General features: G+C 40.6%; 1 protein-coding gene across 1 annotated transcript in view; it reads right to left on the bottom strand.

The window, feature by feature from the left end:
- The window catches only part of LOC136857790 (uncharacterized), a 793,681-nt gene that overhangs the window by 104,518 nt on the left and 666,985 nt on the right, over positions 1-22,178 (bottom strand). Inside the window, exon 5 of the mRNA XM_068225167.1 lies at positions 1,620-1,672. The gene's annotated coding sequence lies outside the window, so the exon portion shown is untranslated. The remainder of the gene's footprint in view (positions 1-1,619; positions 1,673-22,178) is intronic.

A 22,178-nucleotide genomic window follows, 5' to 3' on the forward strand; every position in this document is an offset into this window, starting at 1 on the left:
AACTGCATCAGGGTAATAATAGCCACAATAAATAATCATCATCATCAATATGGTTCGTGGTACGGGTTACTGTAGTTAACATCCTAGCTGGCGAACCATGGGCAACGGTTGAATGGACTGGTAAATGGTTCTAAGAGTCTGGATACCAGTTTCTATGGAATGGGAGAGGACATCTGAGTCGTGGCTCTCCTTGTGCATTAGGATTACACAGTCCAACGAAAGCCCCTAACCCATTAGAGAAGAGATCCTCACTGGGACTATGTGCAAGTAGGGTAGCACCTTGCATCACAGAATTTACCGAGCTCAGAACATTTTAAGCAAGCCTCGAACCTATAGGAGTAACGGAGTCCTACTTCCATTTGACAGACTGGGCACTCCTTGGAAACAACTTGAACGATATGGGATTCGATGGGGAGCTACCAATATTAATGGGGCTCTGGAAATAAAATTAACTGGCTAAGTCAGCAAAGAGGATGCGTATGGATGCATTAGGAATAAATGATATTCAGATAAGGGGAGATAACGATGAAGAGGTAAAATATTATATTCTTAACGGTGGTTAAAAAGGGTAGGGCACTGTGTGCGGTAGGACTGTTCAGCATGAGCGGATGATGTGGGTAGATTTCGTATTTCGAGGAATTAGGACGAGAACTGCCTCAGTTCATGTAGTCAGGGTCAACAGCAAGAATATGATAATGCTTATGGTTATGGGCAATATTTCAATTCGATAATTTGAAACAGAATAAGGATGGTGGGTAAATGTGACGAAGATATGGAAGCTAATAGGAATGGGAATGGACTTCTGTGCTAGTATGTGATTAGCAGTTACGAATACATTCTTCACGCATCGCACAAGGCTATTCACCGCTACACTTGGGAGGGTGCTGGCACCAGATCTATTAATAGACCATATCATAACCGACTTTGAATTTAGGCAATCTGTTAGGAATGTGTTGGTATTCGGGAATTTCCTGATGATACAGACCACTATCTGAACTGTACTGAACAAAGTATCTCTAGGCCTAGGATAGAGAAAGTGAAATCTGTCTGCAGACGAATGATGGTAGAAAATATCCGGACGACGAAATTAGACAGAAGTACACGGATATAAGTGAAAAGCCCAAACAGTACACAGTAGGCAGGTTCAGGATATAGAAAGAGAATGGGTGGAATACAGGGATACTGAAGTAGAAACAGCAAAGGAATGCCTAGGAACAACTGTGCGTAAGATTGGGGAGAAGTGAACTTGGTGGAATGATGAAGTGAGAGCAGCTTGTTAATGTAAAAAGAAGGCATTTCAGAAATGGCTCCAAACAAGGACTGATGCAGACAGAGAATTGTACGCAGATCATGGGTGAGAAGTTATATTATGGATGCGGAAATTTTCTCAAGGAACTGGAGTGTTTATCGTTGAGACAGATTTTTGTCTATCTCCGCCAGATCGAACCCACGAAATTGGGATCATGTGTCTTACACACTACTCACCCAGTTACTTTTTAAATTATACGCCACAATGCGTTCATCGATATATCTATGCGAATTCCGTTAATTATCTGTTGCATGAGATGAAGGCTGTTTGAAGACAATCGCGTAGACTCGTGGAACGAAGAACAACTTACCTCAGCGAGCGTGGGATTGAATCAGCAGCATCCGGCCGGGTCTCGCAAGCATCCTGCAACACAGAACACATAAAATTAATATTAGCCTTCGCTACATATACTGTACACAGACAGGGAAACAAAACCAATACAACAGTAAATGGTTGACCAACAACAGATATTAAGTGCCTTATGTCAATATTTTATTATTTTATTATTATTATTATTATTATTATTATTATTATTATTATTATTATTACTGGCTTTACGTCCCACTAACTACTTTTTCGGTTTTCGGAGACGTTGAGGTGCCGAAATTTTGTCCCGCAAGAGTAATTTTACGTGCCAGTAAATCTACCCACATGCGGCTGACGTATATGAGCACCTTCAAATAGCCTACCAACGGAATGAGCCACGATCGAACCTGCCAAGTTGGGGGTGAGAAGGCCAGCGCTTCAACCGTCTGAGCCACTCAGCCTCACTCAGCTCTGTCAACTAGATCGCAAACCGTGCAGACGCACATTTTACTTTTTTCTCCAGGTCTTTCGCCTTGAATTCTCCAGCACTACGTTGTAGACAGTGTTGTGTTAAGACTTCAAATGACCACATTTTACAACCGATCATTAGGTGTTCCAAATTGAGATTTGTCCGTGTGGTTCAAACACTGAGCTTGTGACGTTCAGTTTTCAGACTAATATACACAGTATGCCAGTTTCATTGAAAAAGGAAAATGCAACCAAAGTTATTTCTCACCATTAAATGTCGTTGTGTAGTGAAATTTCTAGGAGTGGAGAACCCATTATTATATTCGGTTTACATCGAACCGAGGACGATGGGATAGGGCTAGGAAGGAAACGACCACGACCTGAGTTAAGGTACAGTCCCAGCAATACTTTGGTGTGAACATGGGAAACTACGTAAACCCATATTTCATGGTTACCGACAGTGGGGTTCAAATCACCATCTTCCGAATGCAAGCTCACAGCTGTGTGGCCCGAACCACGCAGCGATCACGCTCGGTAGGACACAATGAGTTGGATTCGGTATTAGCGTTAAAGTAAACAAAAGCAGCTGGTGTGGTCACTCCTCGAGTCACGTATCTTAATTTTTGTCTCTAATATTTTCAGTAATCGGCGGTACTCCACTCCCCATAGAAACGTAAGTTGTAATCGAATGTCCACACTTAATTATACAATACTGATGTCAGTGCTCAGGTCTTTGAACGAAAATATACTACAAACTGTACCCCTTCGAAGAGTTTGAGTTACCTTCACTTTTTCATGTACACCCGGCAGCCAGATTGATAATCTCGTGGCTTCAATGCTCTGATGTAAATACGAAGTTCTACTCCATGTAGTCCAACTAGACGTATGTGAAAGTATTTAAGTTTAAATTTCATAAATCCTTCCATATTTGTTCTAGGACTGTTCACTGGAAATAATTATTCTATTACAAACATGAGGTAAATTGCTACTTTATTTTCATCTGTTGCCGTTGATTTTGATTCACAAGCAGTGAAATGCGTCTCCGGTCCCTCTCAGTCAGGATATTTTTCTGACCACAATTCTAACGTCGTGTTTCGTGGTCACGTGTAGTACACCACTGCTTGTAGACACGTTGAACAGTCCGCTATTATAATTTCGTGTGGTTGTTTCTAGCCGAGTACAGCCCTTGTAAGGCAGACCCTCCAATGAGGGTGGGCGGCATCTGCCATGTGTAGGTAACTGCGTGTTATTGTGGCGGAGGATATTGTTGTGTGGTGTGTGAGTTACAGGGCTGTTGGGGACAGCACAAACACCCAGCCCCCGAGCCACTGGAATTAACCAATGAAGGTTAAAATCAGAGACTCGGCCGGGAATCGAACCCGGGACCCTCTGAACCGAAGGCCAGTACGCTGATCATTCAGTCGGACGAACAGTCCGCTACGAAACACCAACAAATCCACCAACTTCACGCGCCGTACGGCCATGGGCACGGTCAAACACGATTGCCCTTTTTGCCACTCTTTCACATCCTTCCGTCTACCAATGCTAACGTACACTGTCCGCTTGAAACATCTATGTCTCACTGATCGTTACTGCCTTATGCTCACGAAGAGGCAGTGTGCGTGCGGTTGATCATGGGGTGTCGTCGCGATTGCGAACAGTCTCGATTGCAGACATAAAATGTTGACGCAAGTGTGATAAACAGATATAACTTGAAAACAATATTCGCTCACCCATGGCTAACTAATGCAAATATCGAGCTCACGTTATTATTATTATTATTATTATTATTATTATTATTATTATTATTATTATTATTATTATTATTATTTTACGATTATGGTTGCTATTATTATTATTACTTGTATGTGTGGCTATGAAGGGTTACATCCAATTAGTATTAGTATTATTATTAATACATCATATGTACATACGATATCGCGCTGTTTGTGAGGTTATGTCATCGAAACATGTTTTGTACATACATATTTATATAAGTTCAGTTACTGTAAATACCTGTAAATTAATATTATATAATTTATTCTTGCCTGTATTTTGTAATCCATAATTGTGAAACACACTGTAACTTCCAGAATGGTAATAGGTAGACGAGAATTATTGAGAATATTCTGTACACAATTTCTATGTATTGAGCACTCTCAAATTTTCGAGAAGGTATATTTTGTAATGTAGCTTTCTAGAAACCTGGCCAGGCACATATATAGGGAAGCGATCTTGAAGGTGAAAGTGAGTTACTGTTAAGTGAGTTGTTGGAAGAGAGTTATTGTGTAGCAAGGTTAATGTTGTGATCACGCATGGACATGCTTTTAAGCAGTCAACTGTTTTATTTGTGTTCCAAGGATTGGATTTTGTCAAAATGAAGTGAGGGTATTGTTGTGACAGCGGTGATCCCGGTTATGTGTGTGTTTAATTTGTAAACACCTGTAAATACAATAATTGTGTCAACTGACAGCATCTCGTGTGCGTCTTTGCGGATACGTTAATGTTTGGGAGGAGTGCCAGCTCGTTCCAGGGTTTTTCCCTTTCAGTTGAGTGCTTATTGCTTATAGTTTCGATTAATAGTCTCGATGTGCCTCGATTGCAGATACTATTTCCTACAGGATAAGCCTTCGTGGATTAAAGCATCTATATTGTACTTTTATAACTAGGACAAATGAGTAAAGGTTCACTGTTAGCGCCAACCGGGACTGGATGGCCTTTTTGTTTTGTTTTTAGAGCACTTCGCTATTTTCGAGGTAGGCCTGCCGTGTGGCTCAGCACATGAAGTTATGGGCAGGCGGTCGGAAGATCCACGGACGCCATGAACTCGCACAGTTAACCGTAATCGGCCTTTAAAATAATGAAGATCTAGTACCATAATTAGCTTCTTTTTTTTTTTCTTTGTCAGAATAACTGTTTGCACTTTTTAAGAAGTTTGTCGTTTTACTACTAATTATTCACGTATTAATTTAGGCTTATAATCATTTCTCATTTACAAGATTCGTCATAATTTTAAATACTTACCGCTAATAATACCTTTATTTACATCATACGTTTTTTGAACGAACGACACTTACGCTTACTCCATTCTGAGGACAAATGACATTGCATCCAAAATCCTTATTTATTTTACAAGTTGGTTTATGTCCCACCGACACAGATAGGTCTGGGACAGGAAAGGGCTACGAGTGGGATGGAAGCGGCTGTGGCCTTAATTAAGGTACAGACCCAACATTTGCCTCGTGTAAAAATGGAATGTCGGCCGGCACCGTGGTGTAGGGGTGTAGCGTGCCTGCCTCTTACCCGGAGGCCCCGGGTTCGATTCCCGGCCAGGACCTGAGGGCTGGTTCGAGGTCCTCTCAGCCTACGTGATTAGAATTGAGAAGCTATCTGACGGTGAAATAGCGGCCCCGGTCTAGAAAGCTAAGAATAACGGCCGAGAGGATTCGTCGTGCTGACCACACGACACCTCGTAATCTGCAGGCCTCTGGGCTGAGCAGCGATCGCTTGGTAGGTCAAGGCCCTTCAAGGGCTGTAGTGCCATGGGGTAAAAATGGAAAACCACGACAGTGGAGTTCGAACCCACTATCTCCCGAATGCAAGTTCACAGCTGCGCGACCCTAACCGCGCGGCCAACTCGCTCGGTTATGACAACTACCGGAATTGTGTCCCGCATGAGTAAATCTACTGACAGGAGGCTGACATATTTGAGCACCTTCAAATACCACCAGGATCGAATCTAACCAGTGCCAGCGCTCTAACCGTCTGAGTCACTCAGCCAGGCATGTGATTCAGTTGTGAGTGTTCTAAATAAATACATCTATCTACAAAACGGTACATAACATTCCTCAGTCGTTTTTTGTTGAGTTCGCCTGAATGAAATAACTCCAAATGCCTGCCCCCCACCCCCTTCAAAACATGTATTTGTTGAGTTTGCACTTTATGTTTGTAAAACCTCATAAGTGTACAGAAATGAAACGCAATACGTTCGAGATGGTTAAGAACTTACTGATATAAATAATGGGAAGCACTTCAAGTATTGCTACAAAAATAAACAGGGTAGTTAACACACTCGACTGACAAGCTAATTACACAGCAATCGTGGACGTCATGAGCATGTTTTCCTTAACTCCGGTAACCAATGAGTGTTTTACCAACATGGAATAACATCATGCAATTTATAGCGGAACATTACAACCCAATTACACGACTATAACATGATCCTGGCAACAGGAATGTAGGCTCTAATAATACCAGTGCAATTAGGGTGTAAAATACAATTAAAGCCATAAGTAAGCCATGTAGGCCTATGTATTAACAGTCTATCACATTTGATAAGTCCAAGTCAGGAGGAAATGTTAAGATAGAAGTTAACAACATACTAAGACAACATCGACTTCAATACCATTCTTCTTCTTCTTCTTGGTATATTCCTCAATTGTTGAGGTACCGTTAGCGCTATAATTAGGCGTACACGGCAAGAAAAGGAGTGAGGTAGTTTGTTCATTGTTTTTCTCGCTAGGCCAGAAAGGGCTATTGCAGCACGACCATCCTGTGAGTAGCGCCTTTCATGATACTCAGACGCACTACTCGCGCTCTTAATAAAATTACTCAGCATCACCCAGCTTCCATACCGTCACAGCCATAAATGAGACAGACTTCGCTGGAAACCACATTTTGTTCTGGTCTGTACAGGCAGATGTAAAAAAATACTGCATTCATCACAAAACAATAACAGGCGAAGAGCGCAATCTAAACTTTTATGAACGGCTGTAACTCATGTAAAGTGCAGCAAAGCTAACGCGGTGCAATCAAGGGTATTCTATAAGAAAGAAACCAGCTCTCGGATGAAAGTATATTTCCATCAGTCAGTTTTCAGACCCACTTCACTGTACGGGAGCAAAGACTTTAATATTATGGCTGGGTGGACTCAGGATACATTATTCATAAGCGGAAGTAACGGACATGAAAGTAGCAACTATGATTGATGGTAACTAACATGTGGGAACAATGGCAACATAAGGCTATTCGGAATGAGAATGATGAAGAAGCTGTACCCGTAAACAAGCTTGGGAGGTGGCGTTAGGTGAGGCGAATGGAGAAGAATAACAGTCTCAGCCATGGAGGGTAACAGAAGCTGAGGGTGACCAAGAAGACATGGTTAGACTCAGCTTTCAATTATTTAATACCGGGCGAGTTGGCTCTGCGGTTATAGGCGCGCAGCTGTGAGCTTGCATCCAGGAGATAGTGGGTTCGAACACCATTGCCGGCAGCCTTGATGACGGTTTTTCCGTGGTTTTCAATTTTCACACCAACAAAATGCTGGGGCTGTACCTTAATTAAGGCCACGGCCGTTTCCTTCCCACTCCTAGCCCTTTCCTATCCCATCGCCGTCGTGTCGGTGCGGCGTAAAGCAAACTGTAAATATATATAGTTCAAGAGTCCAGCTCCATGGCTAAATGGTTAGCGTGCTGGCTTGCCGGGTTCGATTCCCGGCAGGGCCGGAAATTTTAAGCATCCTTGATTAATTCTGCTGGGACGGCGGTGGGTGTATGCATTGTCTTCATGTCATCCTCATCAAGACGCGCAGGTCGCCTACGGGAGTCAAATCAAAAGACCTGCACCTGGCGAGCCGAACGTGTCCTCGGACACTCCCGGCACTAAAAGTCATACGCCATTTAATTTCATCCAGTCAGAAGTCACCATTAATATACAAATGGAGATGTGTGTGGAGACGGGTGGGGTATGAAGCGAAATGAATCTTCGTAGCCAGTTTTTACGACCGAATGTCTTCCCTAACGTCAATCTTATCAGAGGAGTTAATGAGATAAGATGAATGACGTGATGTATGAAAGCAGAATGGGAGAGGGTGAAGCCCGGTGCCGGCATATGAACTACTACTGTCGAACAGCACCGACGGGTCAGCTCAAGGCCTAGCATTTCTATTTGTACACATACAGAGGTATGCTAAGAAACTGAAATCTGACATCGTTCGTGCTTCACACAGGATCCAATTTCCTTTTTCTCACGAACTGACCGAGCAAGTGACTGTGCGGTTTGGGTCACACAGCTATCAGCTTGCATTCCGGAGATAGTGGGTTCGAACCCCACTGTCGGCAGCCCTGAAGATGGTTTTCCCCGGTTTGCCCATTTTCATACCAAGCAAATGCTGAGGCTGTACCATAATTCAGGCCACGATCGCTTCCTTGCCACTCCTACCCCGTTCCTATCCCATCGTCGTCATAAGACCTATCTGTGTCGGTGCGACGTAAAGCAGATTGCAATAAAAAAATTAAAAATCTCATGAACTGTTCTCTCTCTTCGGCCGGACAGAGTAGCTGAGACAATAGAGTCTACTGCCCATCTTGGCAGGTTCGATACTGGCCGTTCGGTGGTATTTGACGGTGCTCAAAATCGTCAGCCTCGCATCGGTAGATGTACTGGAACGTTAAAGAACTCCTGAAGGACAAAATTCCGACTATTATTATTATTATTATTATTATTATTATTATTATTATTATTATTATTATTATTATTATTATTATTATTATTATTATACCGCTTTTCCCACACCTATGGGGTCGCGGATGCTAATTGTGTCGAACATGTAGATTTGGCCCTTTTGTACGGCCGGATGCATTTCCTGACGCCAATCCTATGTGGAGAGATGTAATCACTAGGGCCCGGATGTTTATGACCTAAAAATGTTAGAAATATTGAAGCATTTATGACCTAAAATATATGAAAATATGACAAATATGACTTCAACAATTTTTGGTCACATTTTCGAAATCTTCAAAATCTTGCCGCTGTTTAAATTATATTGGAAATACACTTTTAAAATTAATTTACATTTTATATGTTGAATTGATTTTATTTTATTTAATAACTCAATCCAGAGGTAACTCTTCGACTATGGACAGAATGAAATAAATGTCAACATTTTGATGGGAGATCAGAAAGAATTACAATAGCATATTACATACATTTTAAAGTTTTCAAATGGGAACGATCTTCTACTTTCACGCAACATGACTTGTAACGGGAAAAATGACCGCTCAACATCGCAGCATGTTATTGAGACATATTTGAAATAAGTCAATCCATTAGAGTTCAATTGAGGCTCACCTCCATGGAATGTTGGGGAGGCAATGGCACAGAAGGGACCATTTCCTTGAATTTCTGCACTCGTGGTGAAGATCTGATGAATATTTTGTTCACTACTGAAATTAATAAAACCACGTCAGGATAATTTCCACGAAATCCTTCCGCAACTCGATTTAGTGCATGTGCAATGAACGTTACATGTACCGTATCATTTTAGGGTAGAGAAGCTGCAGATCTTTGCCAGCTTCCACCATATAGGGAGCAGCAAAGTGACTAGAAGTAGAACATTTTCTCTTTCCATTGCTTCAGTCCACAACAGAATCTGTCCAATGCTTCACAGCAAATGAGAAATTTATCTCCTGCTCATTCTCCCTTAACACAGCAGCAACAACAATGTTTGCCACATATCTCCTTTCAGCGTCGGTGATTTTATCCATAAAACCCAGATCGTATTATCAGCTACACAGGATCGTATTCTATTAAAACATCTTCGTAACAGGTAATGACGTAGTTCTTACGAAGTGTTGTTGCATACGGAATGTACTGATTAAGTGTATTTCTTCCAAAAATCGCGGAAGTGCTGATTATTAACTTTCTCCAGCGGTATATCAGCAGACAGTATCATGGTACATACATCCTTGTTAAAATCAGAAGTTTAGCTTGTCACAGACGGTGACGAAATTCTCTGGAACAGGAGCTATGGACTCTTCTGTGACATAACATTTCGAGCGCAATTGTTTTTATGTTTTGCTGTGCTGCAGTGTTCTTCAAACATTAAATCTCTTCTTAGCTTCTATTTTAATTTCGCACAGCTTACAGAACAGAATAGTGTCATCTGTATTGAAATGATTATCTCCAAACTCCCGCACAAATACTTGCAAGTTTTCACTTACCGAACCATTTGTTTTAGACATAATGAACAGAGTATCCGCGATCAAACACACATACAGCGAAATCTTGTCTAGTAACCGAGCCTTCTGTACCTCCATATCACCCCTCCTTATCTAAGGCACCCCCGCGAAAACAATTCTACCTGCTACAGTTATTTACAGAATTTGCATTGTTACGGAGTTATCCGTGGAAGGCAGAGGTGAAAGAAGGTGCGGGCTGGAATGGGTCTAACTACAAGTCCGAAAAGCGAATTAAAATTTCAAGAAAGGTTATATTTTCAAAAATGCCAAAACTTAACAAGATTTAACAAAGCTTTAGACTTCAACAAATAACAGCAAGTTAACCAATAACCAACAATAAGGTCCAAGACCAGGGAAGTTAAAATTTAGAGGCAATTAAACATATTTTCACTAGGTGAAATTACCACAAGGCAAAATCCAGGTACAAGTATGATTTTCCAACTGAAAGAACAAGTCCAATGTTCGTTACAAGTCCTGGGCTTCAAGCCCCACCTTACATCTTTGAGCTTCAAGCCCAACTTTGCCAAGGTGCCTTTTTAACTAAGGGGCAGAAAACCCCATCATACCAAGGAGCACTTGCTCCTAATTACAATGTTAAGCCTTCTAGAGGCACACAGAGATCAAATCTAGGAAAGAGCAGACCCGCTCTCAATAATTCAAGCCTATCAGAAGGCCACAAACGGACTGTACACTTAACTGCCCTTAAGGCACACTTATAAATAAACAGGGGTAACTAGTACCCAACCTACAGGGCCTTCGCAATGAAGAAAAAACAACAGGGTAAGTCGGTAAGTTACTGGCCCAAAGTACAGAGAGGACTGGAGGCGTGAACTTGCACTCCTAAATACACATTATAAAATGTAAGTGGCTCTCGGCCAATTACACAGGGGCTAATCCCAAGGTAGGGAGGTGACTCGTATGATAAAACTTTAATACATTAAGGAAGAGAAGAAACGGTTATGAAAACGTAGTCACCTCAACTTCAAAATGAAGGGGAACTCGAGAGGGTAAAGCACTCTCTATCCCCGAATTACAGTTCAAGTTATGTGAAGTTTTTACAAGGGTAGAAAAGGCTTACATATTTAAAGATAAAGGTTACATATTAAAGATTTCGAACCTTCCCCGAGAGTTAAACTGCTGAGCTAGCAAGAAATACAGATGTTAAAAGGCCATTACCTTGTTGAAGAACGGCTGCCTGAAGAACGAGGCGCTTCCCGCCCCCTGCTACATATTCACACTCTGAGCAAGATGTTATAAGAGTGGCCCAGAGACAAGAAAATCAGCAGTTTTATACCCTCGTGGAAAATTCGAGACCTTTCAGGAATGAGTAGACACATCCACTCAATTTTTATTGGTTGACTAAGAGTTACACATGGACATTCGAAGAAGAAAGCTATGATTGGAGGAAAATTAATTACAGAAATTACTGATTGGCTAAATTAAAAACAGGCGGAAGGAAAGGATTAATATTGCCAACCCACAAACCACAGAACAAAATTTAGTAAAGACAAAACTTATGAATACAACATTTCTCCAAGAAGGTTCATTCCTTTACACCAGAGTTCGTTATCATAGTTTTTGGTAGAGACATCTGTTAGAGAATGTCCACACTTCTTGATCAATGAAAAACAAAAGCAAATCAAAAACACACAGTGACATCTTCTGATAACCAGTAGAGTTAGTTCAGTTGTTAAGTTCCGGGTTTCTCCAGTAGAGAAGTTTCAATTGGCGCAAGATTTGAACTTGCGTCGTAGAGGTGTACCGCCCGGTACATGCATAATACCTGACAATAGCCAAGCCTTTTTCTTCCTTTTCATCTGTCACTTTCTACGCATCTGTCATTTTCTATGCTTGTTACCCTCCTAATTCACATAAATATACGAGTATATTTCTTAGATAGATAATTGTAAGAAATTACAGACAATAAGTAGGACGTGAAAAATCCGTCTTTGAGACGACTGCAAGCAGGTATGCGTAAATGGAATTAAAAAGATGAAAATATGACAATAGGAAAATTCACGGGAAAATATGATCGTAATACGAAAACTTACACGGAAAATGACAAACAACGTTAAAGAAAGCCAAAATATGACTTTATATAACCCGTGAAAACTGCATAAATTTAGCCACCGTACATAAAATTACGCTTAACTTGTATTTCCATGGAAATAATATAAAGAAAGAAAATACGACATGGCATAAACATCCGAGCCCTAATAATCACTACTGTGTGTTTCTGTGGTGGTTGGTAGTGTGTACTGTTGTCTGAATATGAAGAGGAGAGTGTTGGGACAAACACAAACACCCAGTCTCCGAGCTAGAAGAATTAATCACACAGATTAAAATCTCCGACCCTGTCGGGAATCGAACCTAGGACCCTCTGAACCAAACGCCTCAACGCTGGCCATTCAACAAAGGAGCCGGGTTATTATTATTATTATTATTATTATTATTATTATTATTATTATTATTATTATTATTATTCCTCTTCACTCTCAGTGCGCCATATTGGAGTTCAGAAACGATCAACACCGCATGTCACCTGTAGCCAGTATCACTTTCCGTTTGGTTCTACGAGATCATGAAGAGGATTCTTTGAATTCTCAGGATGTACAGATTGTAATGTGACAGCGTTCAAGAAGCTTGACACATGCATCTCTTGACGAGTCCAAGATCATTCTGTTATGTATCCACAATGACTCGACAACGACGTATTTAGCGTGTATCCAAACACCAAACGCCGCTACAGAAACACAGTGACTCCCTCTGGCCAGATGCCAGTTGGTTGGGCGGCCAGTGGCTCCTATCGGAACTCCCTCCTATTGTTCATCTGTCACAGTGACAACAATGTCATTCATATGGCCACATTAGGTTGTGCCTTCTCTAGTTACGAATGCCAGCATGTCAGATTTACTTCAACTGAGTGACACAGAGGTATAAATTAAAAGGGTAACAGAATTATCTAAATGACAGGTGTGAGGTAGAGGGATTTCTAGCCACTGTTTCATGTAAGAAGCATGGGGTACTGTGATTCAACAACCTCGTTTATTAAGACATCTGAGTGAATAAAATTTGATAACGTGAGTCCCTCTATTGTAGATGCTGCAGTGTGCATTCATACAGGGTGAAACAATAAAGAAAGGCCGAATTTTCATCAACATCATCATCATCATTCCTGGCCTTTCTTCCAATAACTGTACTTAGTTTTGGAATTTCAAGTGAATTTTTACAGCCGGATGGCCTTCCTATCTGCAACCCCTTGTGGAGCTATGTATTCACTATTGCGCGTTTTTGTGATGGTCGGTAGTGAGGTGTATGTAGATGAAGAGAACTGTGTTAAGAACTCTTAACATCCAGTGCTCGAGCCGAAGGAGTTTACTGTTCGCGGTTAAAATCGAATCCATGGCCCTCTGAGTCGAAGGCTAGTACGCTGACCACTAAGCCAAGGGCCAATTTTTTGTCCATCATTCTTGTTCTAAAAAGTATTTGAATTACAGGCCAACTTAATAAATGTGATTTATGAGTCTACCAAGCGGCCGCAGCTAGCTGATTATTATGCCCATTTAAGATTTCGTGGATGCTGTTGATGATTTATTATTATTATTATTATTATTATTATTATTATTATTATTATTACATTAACTTATTGTGACAATTTCCCATTAGGGTCTCTCTCTCTCTCTCTCTCTCTCTCTCTCTCTCTCTCTGTAGCTGTAGTTGTCATCGGGCACATGTAAATTAAATTGGACAGAAAAGACTAACGTGTTTTTCATTTCACCGTAAGTCAGACTTGTGCCGGTGACGTCACGAACATCCAGCGGGACAATCCCTGCCTTGTCCACACCCGTATTTCAAAAACTACAGTACGTTTTAAAATGACAATCAAATAAACAGTACACAGAAACACACCTGGAAGGGTACGATAGCTGAGTGATATCGTCGCGCATCAAAACAGAGCGGTTCGAATTCTTACCAATGCACGTTGGATTTCTGAAGATAAAGAAGTCTTTGTGTTTCGGATCCCTCGAAAAACTGTAGGAATCGTGACTATGACTACCAACAAAAACTTAAAACTAAAAGCTAGCTAGCTGGCTTGCTTGCTTGCTTGCTTGCACGCTGGTTATCCGTTTCTCTGCGCATTTCATTTCTATACACTCGGTCGATACGCTGCTTGCAGTCACTCTCGGCCGAGTTGTTGCTTTTGCACAACGAATGGTTGACTTCGACTGTTCACGTGAGGATTTTAAGGCGTTACAGAAATATGAAGTACGCAATTCAGACCAGCGCAGCAATCCTTTTTTACCAGAACACCCAATTCCTTGGCTAGTTCTTACTGTCCTCACATAAATTTTCTTGGCTGCTCTATATGCTGCAACGCCATACCTGTGCGAGTTGGTGACGTTTAAGAGAGTGAATGATTCCTATTGGTCGTAAGTAGAGCTACGGTCCAAGTTTCGGATCCTTACTAGATAATATGATCTGGAAAGGTCGTTCACTCAGCCTCGAGAAATAAAGAGGCGCTTCGTGATACCAGCTAATTATAACTTCAACACTAGTCATGTGCGACACAAAGTTCTAACCCTATAAATCATCCAGTTCGATCGGGCATATTTCTTCGGTACCGAAGCTTTTAATCAGTGCCTAATGCACAGGATAAGTAGAGATAGTAACATGTAAAGTTAAGCTCTTTCAATTACGAGTATTCGTGGCAACTATCCAGTCAATCGGGTCGGATTGCGGCATACGTTACTGATGCTGGCAACGTAACCTGGCTCTTAAAAAAGGGAACTGTTTCGGATGGACCAGACAGATTACAATGAAACATGGGTGAATGATCAAATTACAATTTTAATTTAATGTTAATTGTTACGGGGTTTCCGTAACTCACAGAGGTGTAAGAAGCGGCTGGGGTTAAGGGGTGGACGAGGAATTAACTAGATCACAATTCAACACAACAAATTTTGACATTTTATTTCTTTCCTGTTTTTTAATTTAAAAATTGATAAATAGAATATCTGAACAAACAATAACAATATTATAATGAGCTCGTCAGCTCCAACAACGTAGTGGACGTAGAAGTCCGATTATCGTGAACAAAACTTGACAGAATTACAAAGGATAAATTACACAGAAAAGAGGTGAATTTATTGCTCTTGGCAGGTACAAGATTTACAAGAGCACGATTTGCTCCTATCCTTCACACAACAGGGGAGCCTGCGCTCCATCCAGCTTCGCAGAGGCATCAATTTCTAATTGCGCACTGCCAACTTATTGGTTGCTCTTAATTAAATAATTTACACAAGGTAGCTCCGAGATGGGCTTGTCTATTGCTCAACAGTTTATAACTTTCTGTCCCTCAAGGGACTTCACACCAGACTCAATTCTACACACCACAATAGATTTTCAGCGGCATTTTTGCCCATACTAAATGGCCTTAATGCAAAAGAGAAGGTTGGTTGTAATCGGTCATAAACAAAATGCAAGGAGGCGAAACACCTGCAAGGCCTTCCAGAAATACTTAAAACCCTAAGTGGGCTTATGGCCCAATGACACAGAGGCTAAGCCTATTCTACAGCGGGGTGACTAAATGAGAAACATTAAATACCAAGAGAGTGGAATGGGAATCAACAAAGGGTAATCGCTCTTTGTTCCCTTACATTACAGATTTCCTAGTGGGGAATAGAACAGAGTCCTCAAACTGGCCGAAAATACTACATTTAAACCACCAGATTTAGAAATTTACATGAACTAAAAGAGGTTGAAACCTTGCCCTCAAGCTATCTGCAGGAGCTGTCACATGTCTATAAACATTCTGCCATTACCTTGCCTGGTTAATACATGAGTTCAAGTTAGATTACATAGATGAGCTTATAGAAGGCGCGCAGTTTAACTGATCGGAGAAGGTGTACCCCAGGTACAGTAATAATCATTTGCTGTAAAATCAACGGTAGTGTTATAATGAAGTGCAGAAAAAAATATAATAGAGTTTGAGGGATGTTCTGCCATTCAACACATTGTAAAATACATTAAATTTATTGGGCGAAGACCGGTTTCGACTCCCTTGGAGTCATCATCAGTTCTTGTTGAATATCAAATCAAGGGGAATCTGATAATTATCATTAGGGTTGCCTACATACAACTCGATTGGTTGACATATGACATCATAATAAAAAGTTATACACACAATCGCCATTATGTGTATAATGATCTTCTACCACAATAACACGCGGTTACCTACACATGGCAGACGACGCCCACCCTCATCAGAGGGTCTGCCTTACAAGGGCTGCACACGGCTAGAAATAGCCACACGAAATTATTATTATTATTATTATTATTATTATTATTATTATTATTATTATTATTATTATTATTATTATTATTATTATTATATCCATTCATTCATTCGCCTGGTAACAACAACAGTATTAATGTGAAGTCGCCTGGGCGGCAATGGACAAGATGAAAATATTTGTTGCAACAGAAGACCTAACACTGCCCTCCTAATAAAGAGTCTCCGGAGTTCAAAGGAAGTGGGACGTTAACAATTACTATATGAGCCTGGCATTGCTTTCACTCACCCAACGCAAATTTATTTCTGATCAAGTCTTGTTCTCTGATGTCCACGAAAGGTGGAAGAATTAAACCGTTCTTAAGGGAAGTTGTATTGTCCTACCTAACGTACGATAAAATTGCCAAACTTGTGGGTTACGTTGTACCGTACCCAGGGGTAATACCATCTAGGACGATGCCTCCATTCCTGATTAAACATCCGACTAACTCAGGTTTGGGCAGAGAAGTGGGTTGGTTGTCGAAGGGCAAGTCTAAATGTCGAAATTTATCACTAACTATATGACAGGAAATGGAGGTTTAACTCGAATGAGAAACAATAATATGGGGTAGGATGAGTTTATTTCATAAAATAACCCCGAATCATATTATCACAAATGAAATTCAAAATGTACAATGATTATAAAATTATCACCGAAATTAAACTGAAAAGAAAATGGACAACAAAACGTTAAGTACGCAATCATTTAAATGAAAAATGAAAGTTCAAACACAACATTAAATACTTATGAACTTCATAATAACTTCACATAATTGTCCAATGTTCATGTTTATAATTGTATTCGTATTCGATTCGATTCGTATTCGGTTCGTATGGAGTAACACGATTTTAACTATCACCACAATACGGATTGAAATTCAGGAGAGTTACTAATTGCTTTACGTCGCACCGACACATTTACGTCTTCCGGCGACGGTGGGATAGGAAAGGCCTAGGAATGGGAAAGAGGCGGCCGTGGCCTTAATCAAGGTACAGCCCCAGCATCTGCCTGGTGTGAAAATGGGAAACCACGGAAAATAATTTTCAGGGCTGCCGACAGTGAGGTTCGAACCCACTATCTCCCGGATGCGAGCTCACACCTGCGCGCTCCTAACCGCACGACCAACTCGCCCGGTCAGGAGAGTTGCCGAAAAATTTAACATTAAACGAAAATTAAGGCGCAATGGGACATGATATGAACTATGAAAAATACTAGTGGCATTTACCTACGCTATATTTACAATAATCACTGTTCCGGGGTATTTGTGGGTCGCAGAGGTGAAAGAACGTGCCGGGATGAATGGGTCTAACTACAATGTCAAGAACAGAATTTAAAACTTAAAGTGAAGGTTATATTTTCAGAACTTCACACATGACAAGATTTTATGACAATAATGCAGGTACAAGTTGCAATCATTGAACAATATTTTTTATAAAATCCAAGATTCAGAACCTTAACACCTTGGGCCTTAAGCCCCTAACTTTACATTTCCTGAGCTACAAGCTCAAAATTACAAAGAGCACAAATTTTACTCAAGGGCAGAAAAACCCCTAATTCATGGAGAACTTGCTACCATAATACAATATCTAGCCTTCCAGAGGCACTCGCTAACCCCAAAATAGAAAAAGAACTAACAGGCTCTCAGTTTTCCAAGCCTACTCAAGGCAACATTGCATGAAAATATAAAAATCTCTGGCCTTACAAGGCACTCTTTACAAACAGAAATCACCTTACACAGAGGTAGCTAGTACCCAACTTACAGGGCCTTACTGAAAAAGAACAGGTTAAATAAACGGCCCGAGTACAATTTGAATGAAATCGAAGACTGCGCTCAAAAAAAAACTTATAGGGCGCTGGGCCGACGAAACAGGGGCTATTCCCAAACTACTGAGGTAGCACGAATGGAAATAAGTTTAATACATTGTAGAAACAAAACGTGGCACCTCAAACCAAGATGAAGAGGAGCTCGAGAGGGTACATCACGCTCTATTCCCAATTTACAGTTGAAGATTTTATGAAGTTATTACATTAGCCGGGAGAAGTTTACATATTTAGAAAAGAAGGTTACACGGTTAACGATTTCCGACGTTTCCCTCGGATTAAACTGCGGAGCTTAGCGAGAAATAAAGATGTTAAGTGGCCGTTACCTTATAGAAGTTCTAGCAGCTGACGAAGAGGCCTCCCGCCTCCTACTTGACACACACACACACTCACTCACTCACTAAAATGACGATCAATTGGCCAAGAGACGTAAAAATCCGCAGTTTATAAACCCTAGAGGAAAGTTCGAGACCATTCAAGATTAAACTAGCCACACCCTCTCATTTTATTGGGTAATTTAAAGGTTACACTCAAAATCGAAGAAGAAGAAGAAGACTGTGATTGGTACAAAATTAATTACAGAAATTAGGGATTGGCTGGATTCAAAACTGGCGGAAAGAAAAGATAAATATAGCCAACCCAAAAATAAATGAACATCAATTAGTAAAAAAAACTTAGGAATACAAAACTTCTTTAAATCAAAAGTTCTTTCATTTCGCACCAGGGTGCATGATCATTGTTTTTAGCGGTGACATCTATGGAAGAATGTCCAAACTTCTTGATGAATGGCAAACAAAACAAGTAGAAATACAGTCAATTCAGGAAACTTCACAATAAAATTATATCATATTTTAGTGGTGACATCTTCTGAGTAAATTTAAAAGTTGGTCTAGTTTCAATTTCACTGTTTCACAGTAGAGGAGTTCTTATAGGCGCTAGATTTAAATGCGCGGCATTGGGGTGTACCTCCCACTACAATCACAAAATAATTAGAATATCTCAAATATTTACAGTGGATTAGGAAAGGGAAAACTTGTGTACTACACTGACTCGACGTGAAACGCGGTTCACCAAAAGGATCTAGTAAGAAGTAGATTGACCACAAACATTCACTCAGCGCTCGGGCTGTTCCCCATTAATCAACCAGACAATATATCAAACAATATGAAGTTGCACAAAACACCATCTTGTAAGAGAAAACAAATATTATACTTGAATAAACAAGTGGAAAGCAATGGGCAACATTGCGTTCCTCTGCTGCATTTGCGCACCGGAAAGTGCGTTCATCTGTCACATATTTCCTGCTTCGCTGCGGGCTAAAACGAAATGTTAAAACTCAATACTGCACTGAGGGCTTGGTCACTGTTCAACAAGATTGTATTACGGAAACGACATCTCATTTCACACTGTCTATATAAACACGGCTGATAAGTAAACCCGTAAGGCGAGCTCGTATTTCCTCAACTGCTCGGAAATTCACAATCATACTTCTTGCTAGCATGCTATTATAATTCAATACACACATCAGATTCACTGGCCCGACATTAATTTCCCGTCAATTCTGATTCTCAATAATCTCTCAGAATACAATTGCAGCACTATTCTCCCTGCACACAATTCTTATCACATCATGAGGCATGCACTGGGCCTGCATAATCAACTTCATAAATCAGCATGCAGTAAATTCTCGTTTATTTCTTACGATCTCATCAGCCTTTCTCATTATAAATCCGGGTTCGATTCCCACTCAAATCATTGTACGAAACAGTGTCCAACCCACATTGGAAGAATCCGTTTCTAGTCAACATTGCGATGCAGCGCTACACGTGTCACAGCTCCTGAAATAACATGCGTCATGCAACCTAACTCTTACTAACTTTCCTAAATGGAAAAAATTGAATTTACTCTCAACGCCGCAAGTGTTTAACTCGGAAAGTGAATGATCTTGTCAATCCAATCCTCCTATTTCTAACATACAAGAATATTGGAATAATCCTAAGCTAAGTAACATGCATAATGACACAAAAACAAAATAAATCCTAAACGTCTCCCTCAATATCCCATCTAACTAATCGTAAAGTAAAAGGAAAATATAGAAATAATATTTACAGCATCACAAATGTAAAATAAACACATGCCGTCCGGCAAAAATTACATTAAAGAAAATCCCTACACTAATCTTCACTAGTATGCTTTGTGTTGCACCGACGCAGTTAGGTCTTATGGCGACGATGGTATAGGAAAGGCGTAGGAATGGGAAGGAAGCGGCCCCAGCATTTGCCTGATGTGGAAATGGGAAACCACGGAAAACAATTTTCAGGGTTGCCGGCAACGGGTTTCGAACCCACTATCTCCCGGACGCAAGCTCACAGCTGCGCGCTCCCAGACACTCGTTCAACTGACATATTATACTGCATAATGAGCCAAACTAGGGGTTTTAGTTATTGTTATGATTAGTCTATTATTATTAGTATTATTACAATACAGCCGGGATGTCCGTATACCAACAGAACTAATGCTATACTGTAATACGTACTAGCACATAAGCATTATATTGGTCTGCGCACGTCCTGGCTACTGAGAAAACACATAGTTACATGGCGGACGTAGGTTTTTGAACGCCGCGTCGTGTATATTCTGTTCGATGCTACACGACAGGCCCATTTCTTGATGACAAAGGTGCCAATTAAGAGAGCACGCGGTTCTGGCTGGTGCTAGCAATAGACTTCGCACTATTCAGGGTTAAACGCCAACTTTTGACAGCTGTTTTGAAAATTTCCTCTAGTCAGTCAATATGTATAACCTTAAACATGCATTTTAAATCAATGGATAGAGTGAACACTAATTCATTGAAAATATTGCTGGCCCGGATCATGTACTTAGAAACTGCTCCAGCTAGACAGCCCAACCTTTACTGCACGTCGTCTTGGACGTCACGAATTTGTGTCTCTAAATCTCTGAAATCTTCTCCGCTATAATTTTGAAAAAAATATTTGGCATCTACTGTAAATTCAATGGACCAAAAGGAAGTGGCCTTTCTGATTTCGATGTGATATATGGCTTTATTTAAATCACTTTTTTGAGAGGAACATATATTACCTGTGTCTGATTCCGAAAATGAGAACAATATTTCCTGCGATTTGATTTGTTTTAGCTATTTTAAAGACTTGTTGATAATTTATATATTCTCCGTTCAATAGTTCGAGAGCTATAGGAACCCATTTTCAAATGCCTAAAGTTATCATTGAATTACAATGTATACTCATATAATAAAACACTAAATTACAAACCAAGCACCTCGATCTAGGCCAGCGATTCCAAATCATAGTTCCGCGGTGCCATGTTGGCGGTTCCCTGAAATTGCATAAAATATTTTACGAATATCAGAACACTCAACTGCTCCTACAGTGAACGCTGCACACGGACATGGCTTATGATTCGACATGCGAACTTTCTGCCATCGGACAGAAGGGCGTTTCTTGTAGTATCGCAGTAAGCTTTAAACATATTACTCCAATTCTCCACATCTTATGTGAACAACCGCTTTCGTGTTTGTTGAACTTCTTTTTTTCAATTTGCTTTACGTCGCACCGACTCAAATAGGTTTTATGGCGATGATGGGATAGGAAAGGGCTAGGATGGGAAGGAAGCGACCGAGGCCTTAATTAGAGTACAGCCCCAGCACTTGCCTAGTGTGAAAATGGGAAACCGCGGAAAACCATCTTCAGGATTGCCGACTGTGGGGTTCGAACTCACTATCTCCCGAAGACTGGATACTGGCCGCACTTAAGCGAGAGCAGCTATCGAATTCTGATGATGAAAATTAAAACGAAAGAACGAAATAGGCTTTTGTCCGCCAAAGAAGAACTTCGTGTTTGTCTATCAAATCTGCGACCAAGAATAACATTATTGTGGTTCAAGAGC

Source organism: Anabrus simplex, chromosome 1, assembly GCF_040414725.1.
Source record: "Anabrus simplex isolate iqAnaSimp1 chromosome 1, ASM4041472v1, whole genome shotgun sequence".
In the NCBI taxonomy this organism is placed as follows: Eukaryota; Metazoa; Arthropoda; class Insecta; order Orthoptera; family Tettigoniidae; genus Anabrus; species Anabrus simplex.